The sequence below is a fragment of the Peromyscus maniculatus genome, chromosome X (assembly GCF_049852395.1).
Source record: "Peromyscus maniculatus bairdii isolate BWxNUB_F1_BW_parent chromosome X, HU_Pman_BW_mat_3.1, whole genome shotgun sequence".
Lineage (NCBI taxonomy): Eukaryota > Metazoa > Chordata > Mammalia > Rodentia > Cricetidae > Peromyscus > Peromyscus maniculatus.
The window spans coordinates 46,051,677-46,062,459 of record NC_134875.1 but is presented as its reverse complement, the minus strand read 5'-3'; the positions used below and the strand labels follow the sequence as shown (position 1 = coordinate 46,062,459).

The 10,783-nt window shown below is 34.0% G+C and overlaps 1 pseudogene; it reads left to right on the top strand.

Moving 5' to 3' along the window:
* The first annotated feature begins 544 nt into the window (after positions 1-544).
* Positions 545-672, top strand: LOC121825992 (U4 spliceosomal RNA; annotated as a pseudogene).
* Positions 673-10,783: the final 10,111 nt, after the last annotated feature.

Sequence of the window (10,783 nt, the reverse complement as noted above, 5' to 3'; positions counted from 1 at the left end):
GGTCTCTGTAAACTATCACTAATTTATTATGTTAAACATTTTGGATGGAATATTCATTATTGTACTTACTAATACTATACAGTTTTACAAATATTAACAGTCTGTCTTTCTGTTTGAATACCAAGATGATTTTCAAGGAACATTCAAATCACTTGCTGCTGATTTGATCACACTAAATCCCTGTGTTTATGCAAGTCAAAAAAGTTAACTGAAACTTTGATCAAGATACAAAACAATTTTGAGACAGGGTTTCCCTATGTAACCTAGGCTGTCCTTGAAGTCATTTTCATTTTATCTCAATTACTTAAGTGCTGCAGAGATTACATATATATGATTAGACTGAGGAAAAAATCAGGCAGAATTATGGTAGGCATAAGTGTTTAAAGTTAGACGCTATATAGTTTATTTTTCCAAATGTTATATATCACTAATAGCAGTAATAAATTACCGTGACAAAAGATGACCATATTAAATGCCATTCACATTTTTTTTCTGATTCAATTGATTTTACAGCAAGTTTTTCTTTTGGACCAACTTTTAATGTATCTTTGTTCAAAGGCAATATCACAGCTCATGAAGTTTATCTGAGGCATAATTATTGCTGATTGAAAATTTTAGAGTAATGACTTTTCCTATGTAATGTTAATTATTTTCTAAAATACGATTATGCATTTTGATTTAGGAATTTTAATGAATATTTGAAAGGTATATGTGACTTGGAAGTTCATTAGCCATCTAGATCCCAAGGTCTTGTTCAGAAGTCTAAAAAACTGAAGAAGCATTTGAAAGGCACCAGCCTGGGAGACAGTCCATGTGAGCTCTGTCATCTAGGATCTGTTATCCCTATTCTTCCGCACTAAATTTTCCTAGGTTTCCATTTTCACAGCTGACAAATGAAGAAAACAATACCTGCCTTATACTCCTCATAGAATTGGATTTTCAGAGACAGATACAATTGCAAATACTCTAGCACCTTGACGGGACATTTGTTTCAATTTGGGGCTCACAAAATCCAGTTTCCTCATGTGGACATTGCATAACTAAGGTCTTAGGGAACTAGAAGCTCCAGTTTTGTGTTTCTTGTTTTCTGTGCTATTACAGTTCTCCCTATGTGTATGGCTTTTAGTTTTCAAAGCATGAGAGGTAAGTGAACAGCCATCCACACCCCATAGTTAACCTGTATTTTGTCACTTGTTTTGCAGTTTTCACAGTCTAAAGTGATGCTGGAGGAATTAGACTTAGAGATCAATTTGAGAGTTGGAGAAATCAATCCCTTGTTTTCAGTTGTATGAAAAGAAATCCTGACAGGATTCATCACGGCATCCTATCCTGTCCTTTGTTGAGGAAGAGAATAGGTGGAAGAAAACTGGGTAGGGGATTTTTGGCAAAGACACACAAAGGGCAGGAAAAATGGCCAGTTGCTCACTGTTAGGATTTACAACACTGAGAAAAACAGAACAGTAGTATATCTCAGCGACACACTGAATCTGCGGGGGGGGGGGGGGCAAACAAAGAAGGCAAAGCTCCCAGAGTTAAGGGAAGCAAGTTTGAAAAACCAACAAGCAAAGAGGCAATGTTGATAATAAGACTAAGAAGAAATTTGACACCAAGTTTTTATCTGGCAATGTATTTTAGAAGCTTAGCTTTATATAAAGATAGCACTGATTCTAACAAATTGCAGTCAGTTTCAGTGACCATAAGACTTCACAAGTGTCCATAGCTGCAAGATACCAAATAACTGTGATTGATAGAGTGAGATAAAGGATACTAGTCAAAAGTAGAAAACCAATGAACTTGAGCCTATCCTGAAAAGAAATATTAAGTCTTGTTAAAATCCAGTCTTAGAAATTAGCTCTAACTAGTAACTCAGGGAAATTGAGTTGGTATTAAGTGGAGGTAAGTAGAAATTTTTGATTTGAACAAGTTATCCTGAATAGCAGAAGTGTTTGGTTTTGGGATACAATTAAGGAGGAGAATTCAAATTATCTATATTTGCTGAGACATGCTTTGTATACTAATATGTGGTTTACTTTGGAAAATTCCCATAGGCTTCTGAGAAGATGTATTTTTTAATGTTTGGGTGGAATGTTTTATAGATATCTTTTGGGCTCATTTGATTTATGATGTTGTTTAACTCCAGCATTTCTCTGATTAATTTTTTTCTGGATGATTTGTTTATTGGTGAAAGTACTGTGTTGTTGATCAATGCTTTTAAGTCTAATAATGTTTCTTTTATGAAACTGAGCATTCCTGTGTTTACTGTATATATATTTCAGATTGTAATATACACTGGAAGAATGTTCCTCTAATAAGTATAAACTATCCATCATTATTTTGGCTAAATGCAATAGCAATAAAATTATTCCTAATATCTTATTATTATACCCATAGATTAATGAATGAATTTCAGCCTTCATCAAAGAAAGTCCTATTTGCAGTAGATGGTGATTAACAGAGAACTGCAAGTGTTCAAGGTGCAGAGAGTAAAAGATGGAGAATGTTCCGCTCTAAATATAACATATATACAGCAATCTCTTCCCAAGGTACAGGGATAGTTATGGAAGAGGGGTCAGAATGAGCATAAGAGTAAGAGGTAGCCAACTACAAAGTTTTCCTGACACAATAGGGCAGCTGCAAATGTGACCTCTCAGTGATTGTGATACCATGCATAAGAGCTATACAAGTTCAAGGCAGGCCCGTTACTCAGCTAATGGAGTAGACAGGGGAGGAGATCACCGAGGAACTGTTGGGCATCCAAAGAGAGTCACTTTTCCTTAAAGGTGTATCTCCTGTAAAGTAACCATTCTTCAGTGGAACAATGCATATTCAAGAGGATATGAGAAAAACAAGTTGGACTTGATAGCTTAAAAAATAAACACAAAACAAATTTGGTTGCTCAGAGGAGGGGGTGAATCTGGGAGGAGTTGTGGGGCTGTGAGTAAAGTCAAAACACATCGTACAAAATTCTTAAAGAACTAATACAAAGTGTCACAGTCATATGCCCTTGAACTTTTCAAAAATAAGCAAAGTTATGATTCACTTGCAAATACTTTTTGTCTCTGAAAACAAACCCAAACTTTAGCAAGATGACTAAGTTAAACATAAACAGGAAGTTATCTTTGACATGTTGGACAGTAGCTATCTCAGAAATATTGTATTTCAAAAAAATCCCATTGTTTTCTTATCTCAATAAAAGACAAAGACAGTGATTCATTAGATTTTAAGGAACAAAAATCCAACATTCATCCTTCCTGTCTTTTGCTGCATGAATCACTTGGGTTCAAATATTTTGTTCTTTGTAATAATGGTTGTTTACCTTGCAGTAACCAGAAGAAATGCTTCAATGTTTTTTCATTGATTTTGACTCTCAACACACCTTGCATTTGTATTGAGAAATGAATTACAGCACTTATTCTGAACCAAAATGGACAGTGATAACAATCTGATTTATTTGCATAAGTCTGTTTCCATAGACAAAACAAATAGAACCAGGACTGGAAGCAAATATGGATGCTATCAATTAACTCTAGCCACACTTTGTAACTATTCAAAACATGGTTGAATTTATAACCATTATTCCATCTTTCTGGGAATAATTTCTGATCCTCTTTTGTTATCTGTGCCCAAAGTTTGTTAGCAAATTCACCAATTATGTACCTATGTAAAAGGTATAAATGAAATGTTTTGTCTTCACTGTGGCAGTATTGTTTAAACAAATGAGAACAAGTACTAACAAATACCAAACTATCATTTTTGAAGATTATTTTAGAATTGGCAATTATGAACAGAATGATTGTAGTTGGCTTCAGATTATGATGATGTAAGAGCTGTAGAGGGAATCTTAGAAAGTCTTATTAATAAAATCAAACCCAGGCAGATATTGTGGTGAACGCTGGAAAATCAGAGAACCAGAATAAGCCACAGCTAACCTCACCTGGCCAACTTCTCAGCTGATCTTGTTTCCTCAGACTGGAAGCTTCTGTGTCCTCATTCCAATGGCTCTCAGCTGAACTGCTGCTCGAAAGCCTGAAGCCTAACCAGCTAAAAGCTTAACCACACAAATGCTTCTACTTTCTGGTCTTCATATCTTATATATCTTTCCTTTCTACCATCACTCCCTGGGATTAAAGGCTTGCTTTCTGGGATTAAAGGTGTGTGTCACCATGCCTGGCTGTTTCCAATATGGCCTTGAACTCACAGAGATCCAGAGGGATTTCTGTCTCTGGAATGCTAGGATTAAAGGCGTGAGTGCCACCATTTTCTAGCCTTCGTATCTAGTGGCTGTTCTGCTCTCTGACCCCAGATATGTTTATTAGGGTGCACAATATTTTGGGGAACTCAATATCACCACAAACAGCTACTTTAAATTCTTGTCCTAAGTTGTTATGACAGAATAATAATTACTGCACAATATGATCTGGAATTAAGAACACTGTAAGCAAAATGTAAGCAAAACTAAGCAAAAAAATATGGTCAGGAATTGGGCCATAATCAGAGGTTATTAAGAAAAGAAGTTAGAAAACAGGGAGAAGTAAACAGAATGTAAGCATATTAAAGGCTCATCCTCAATTTGAAGCTAACACGAGTCCAGAATGTAAGTTTGGAAAGTATAGAACTAGAGAAGCAGATTGTGAGTATAGAGACCAAGGTTTCAAAGTTGCTGATAGTAGCAGTAGTGGTAACTTACTTGTTCTATCCTAGTTATACAATCTGGAGTGCTGCAACATACTTAAGTGGCTTTCCTGGTGGCAAAACTAAAGTACAATCTAAAGTGGTACAGTTCATGATTTTTAATCACAAATTCTGCTGAAATACAAGATCTTATATGGCTTGACATTGCTTTCTAGAGCTAACCAAGACTATGCTATGTCTATGCTATCATAAACAGTGGTTTATCTAACTATCTGGACTTTCATATTATGCAATATTTGCATTTGAATGGTATCTTGAGTTATAATCAGCAAATCAATATGATTTGGTATATCAAAATCATAGAAATGGAAAATGCTTCAATCCCCAAACAGAGAGATGATGCTTAGGCCATTTCTAAATTGACACTAAAACCTGAGTCTTCAGTGATGACATGTGTACTCTTAAACACGGGGCTATCTCTTCAGCCCTGGTATTTCTATTTAGAAAACAATGTTTATTACTTTCAAAAGCATGATTAGAATGTTCATGATGCTTGAGTTTCTAAGAGTTTTACAGAAGTATATCTTTTGTCAGAAGAATGCTGCTATGTACAGAAATGAAAGATGAAGTGTTTACTTTCTATTGAGGAATAAATATTTTATTACCATAACATTTAAAAAAAGGAAAATCAGATTCTTGTTTTGCAAAAATTGCAGGAAAAAGTAAGATAATTTTGAAAAGCTTGGTATCACTTGCATATGTCATTTTCAGTCTTGGTCTTTTCCTTTATTCATTTCTGAACATGTCTTGTCTGGTGAGACAGTGTATTATACTGTAAAAACCTCTCCAAACAGGTTGTTTATGTGTTATTTCTATGTGCTCAGGTTTGTAACTTTTCGTAAGTCAATTGACTGTCTATAGATTCACTTATAGATGCTCTTGTATTTAATAGCATCAAAATGTCTGTCAAATTGTGTGTCAAATGAAGGTAAAAGTAAATGATATTGTTCTGCAAATTTAAATTTGGTTAGTTTGCTATTCAGGTGTTATGTGTTTAAAGTGAAGAGTTCCCCCTAGTTATGCTGTTAATATAGCAACTGTTTGTTGAAAGACAGTCATTAATTAGCAGTAAAGATCTCATGTAATTTTATATACAATCTACATATCATGAACAAATAAATTAATATAACAATGCAAAATATTGGCAAAACAACTTTGACAACTATTTTGTTTTTTAATGTATTTTTAGTTGAATAAGAATATATAACTTTGTTTTGAAACATTCTCTTACAGCTCAGGATAGCCTCAAGCTCACTGGATAGCTGAGGCTGAACTTGAACTCTAATTTTATGATGCATCATTTTCTCTTTATCCATTCATCTGTTGATGGACATCAGCCTAGTCTGATATCTTGGCTACTGTGAATGATGCTGCAATCAACATTGATGCACAATTATCTCTGTGTTATGTTGACTTAGAATCTTTCAAGCATATACTCGAAAGTGGTTTGATCTTATGGAAATTCTATTTTTAGTTGTTTGGTGTACTCTCATGCTGATTTTAATAGTGGCTGTAAAAATGTTTCTGTTTTTCTGAATGCTTGCTGTTATTTGCTATTTTCTTGGTGATAACCATTCTGATTGGTGTAAGATGGAATCCTAATGTAATTTTGACTCATGAATTAGTGTTGGCTAAAGATATCATTTTTCATGTGTTCATTGATTATTTTGGCTTCGAGAACTATTTACTTTGTTTCTTTGTCTGGTAAATGATTGAATTACCTATATAGTATTTTAATATAGATACATAAAATTATAAGTCACATGAAGATAGAAGAACTGTGTCAGGGAACAAAGGGGAGCAAAAGAAAGGTGAGAGATGAGAAAGGGGAGGTGGAGGCATCAAAGAGGAATGTGTTCAAAATATACTAGGTGCACATACAGGAAATACTTCTTTTTGTAACCTAGTATCACATACAAGGAACACACAGCAATGGAAAAGCATAATCTGCATATAAAACCAGACCATATTATGATTTTCTATTACTTTTTGTATTATGGTAGAATCCTCTAGATAGACTGAACCAAACAGTTTATCCTATCTATCAATCTATCTTTATCTATCTATCTATCTATCTATCTATCTATCTATCTATCTATCTATCTATCTATCTATCATCTATCTATCCATCCACATATCTGTCCACATATTCATCTATATATGTGTATATGTATATATATATATATATATATGTATATGTATATAAAGATGTAGTTTTACTTTAAACAATTAGCTCATATAATTACAAAGGTACAGATAAAAAATTTCCGGGGATGAAAGGAGATGACCAAACATGTTTTAATATTAATCTACAAGTGGTCTAATATAAGTGTTAATTTTATTTTCAGAACTCACTTTTCTAGGAAAGGAGGATGGTTGTGCCAGTGAGATGGTTGAGGGTGCCTGTTGGCAAGCTTGATGACCTGACTTGGATCTCAAGAGCCTGCGTGATATAGGAAGATAATCAAATTTATAGGAATTCCTCTGGCTTCCACACATGTGCTGTGGCACAAGTATGTATACACATATACAAGCTCACATAGAGTCACTAAATATATGTAATTTAAATATTAAAAATAATTCACGGTTGTGTTAAAAATTCAGCTTTTGTTTTATTGAGTTCTCCAATTTAAGTAAGATCCATGTATGATATAGGCATTAACTTGGTTTACTCCAGTGTCATTGATCTCAGTTTTAACCTTAGAAAACCAACAGAAAACAAAATCATCTCTGAAGAAATATGTAGAATTATTACTAACCAAGTACTTAATACCATGATTTATAAATGTTTACATATAAAATTTTCTATCATATCTACTTTACTTCAAAATCCTAATGTTCGTCATGCTTAAATATGTGAGTTTTTTCCCTAAATAACAGGAACCAATGATTTATAGAACTTTATAGACTTAAAGGCATAGATAGATGGTAACTGTTGAAGCCACCTTTAGGAAATTATGACAATGGTTTTTTTGCTACGTTCAACAAAGTATTTTCAGATACTTTAAGTGTTTCATGCCGATGCCAGCATCCTGCTTTATACCCAGCATACAATAGAAAGTATATACAAACATGGTACCTTGTCTCACAAATTACATTTGGATTAATTAGAGGTAATGGATATTAATCATATACACAAATATAAGGATACTACTGAAATGAATGCTAAGAAGTATGCATTTCTTGCTTTGGAATCATTTGAATTCAAAATGATATTTGAATGACAGAGCATCAGTCATTAGAAGTCAGCTGGCAAACAGTTTGGGGAAACATACCTTTGCAACTCCATATTAGGAAAGAGCATGGTGAATAAAATTCTCAAATTATGCTTTAGGAATAGGAAAGTATAATTTAACTGATAAGTATCTATGCATAGGAATTGGATCCTTCAAAGTTTTCGAAATGTGCTTATTACAAATTTTGTCTTTAACCTAAGAGTTAAAAGATCAGACAAAATATTTTTCATATCATATACTTAAACCATTTTTAAAAATACATATTTATTCAATTTAATGTATATATCTAATCTAGTTATATTTACCACCAACCCCCTTTATGATGCCTCTCCTACTTCCTATACATCCTTTCTTCCTCCCAACATGTCCCATTCCTACTCTAATGACATTTTTTTAGTGACTAAGTTTAATTGGTTGCTAACATGTATATGAGTATAGAACTATTTATTGTAGCAAGTGGCTACACCACGGAGACAAATGCCTCTCCTCCTCTAGCAGCCATTAACTCCTAACAGCTCTGCAGCTATCAGTGGAACCTCTGCCCTGTCCATGCTAGAATGTGGAAGGGCTCTCTCTTATCAGGTACTGTGTAGGTAAGCATAGCTACCATGAGTTCATGAATCCAATGGCCATGCCATGTCATGTCCAAAATAATTTGTTTCAACGAACCCTTCCCTAATCATTGACTCTCGCATTTTATTCACCAATTCTTACACAGTGTTCACTGAGTCTTGGGTAGGGGGATGTAAATTAGATGTCCAATTTAAGGCAGAGGAGCCAATAGTCACTTAATCTTATCACTTTGATCTGATATGAATCTCTTCATTAACTATCACTCACTGCAGAAAGAAACCTATCTGACCAAGGATGATGGTATCACCAATATATGGATATAAACATAAATATACAGAAGTGACCATGTCTATTTAGCAAAACAGCAGGAAGACCTATTATCTCTTTTTCCATGGACTCTTGACCAGGTATACAATATCAGGCATGAATTGCCCTCTGTGAAGCAGACAACAAATTCAAATGAGAAGTGGCTGGTTACTCCCACAAGAATCATGCCACTATTACTCAAATGGACACAGGGTAGTACTGTAGTGTTCAGGGTGTACCACAAGACTACTAATGATAGTTCTGCCACTAGCAATTTATAGAAAATAAAGAGCAGGGAGCACGTTTCCACCTCAATTCCAACTTGATTTCTCTATAGGACTAAAGATTTTTTTTTTTAAGTTAGAGTCACCTGTTCTCAGGTTTCCTATCAAATAGTTTTTTGAGTGTAAAGAAGTATGTGTGTTTCTTGTGGTATTCTCCCCGCCCCCCCGCTCCGCTGTTGTCTTATGTTATTCTGGTAAGTTTTTTGTTTGTTTTCCTGAGGAAAGAAAAAAAGAAAGTTTGTATAGTTGGGTGGGGAGGAGAGGTCAGAAGATCTGGGAGGAGTTTGGGGAGGATAAACTGTGACCAGAATATAATATGAAAAAAATAATTGTAGTAAAATTAAAGAAGACATTGGAGGAGGAGCAGAATAGATGTAAATTAAGATTAATCATTCAATTATTATTTCTAAGAGCAAGAGAAAATGGAGACTTAGACATTGGAGGTAATGGTAGAGATGTCAAAATGTAGGTGATCTGCAGACATGATTGAGTTGGCTGATAGTCTGGATGAGAGACATGGATAGAGTTCATTGCACTACATAGGCTTTGGAGTTCAAAGAGGAAACTTCCTAGGGACATGTATAATTTGGGGTTATTGTCATTTACAATTTCATCAGTTTTTGTTGTCTTTATTTTCCCAAAACAAAAATGCAGAAAAACAAGGCATATGTGAATCGGTTGGCATATTCAGTAATTTAATAATGCAACATGACATTTCCATCTAAAAGTTCAGGCTTGAGAACCACCTAATATAGTAACAAAATTCTTTTCAAAACCTTCACAACATTTTACATTTACAATAATCACAACATTTACAAACCTACACAAAATTTACATTTCTTGTTGGGTTGCATTCAGAATAATCCTTTGCCCCAGGCAGCTTTATGGGATACATGAATCAGAGGTTAGACACAACTGCCATGTCGTTTTAATCCACAGAATGGAGTTAAACACATCCATCATATTTCTTCCCTTTAGGAATGTGGGTATTACTGCAGGCATAGTCAAAGATTAAATTATATTTTCACTAGGAATGAAGTATACAATTTATAATAGTAGTGTGCTTATTTTTCATCAAGTAGTACCATAATACTAAACTATATAGTAGGAAGTAACATGAATAAAAACTTTGGTTTTTTTTATTGCTTTATAATCATGTCACTAACTTTGAAATTAGTCAGTCTAAATGGAAACATAAGTCATTTCACATATTCTGACATAAATTAACCCCAGGGGAGATCTCTTCAAATATAATTTTTCAGGTTTCTCTGAACTGATTCTGACAATTTTTCACAGGAGACAAATGACTAGGGCATAATCTACGGGTGGGAGAATTGTTTAATTATATTCCCATATGCTCAATATCTTGATTTATACAGTTCCTCTAAAGATAAAAATACTTGTTTTATCCTGAATTTCATAATGCAATGAGGTTCTAAATCCTATCCTTTCAATAGCTATAAATGTATTGGCTATTTGATGAGTAGTAAATATTGTGGTAGTTATTGAATGTAATTACAAAATTAAATCATATATGTATCCTGGGCGCTTAGTTTCTTTATACATATTGAGGAAAGATCACTATGTCAATTAGTAAAGAAAATATCAGTGGGTTGTTCTTCATCAGACCTGAATAAAATTGTAGTCCAATAAATTGAACATTAGTGGAATAGTGGGTAGTTGTCACTTATA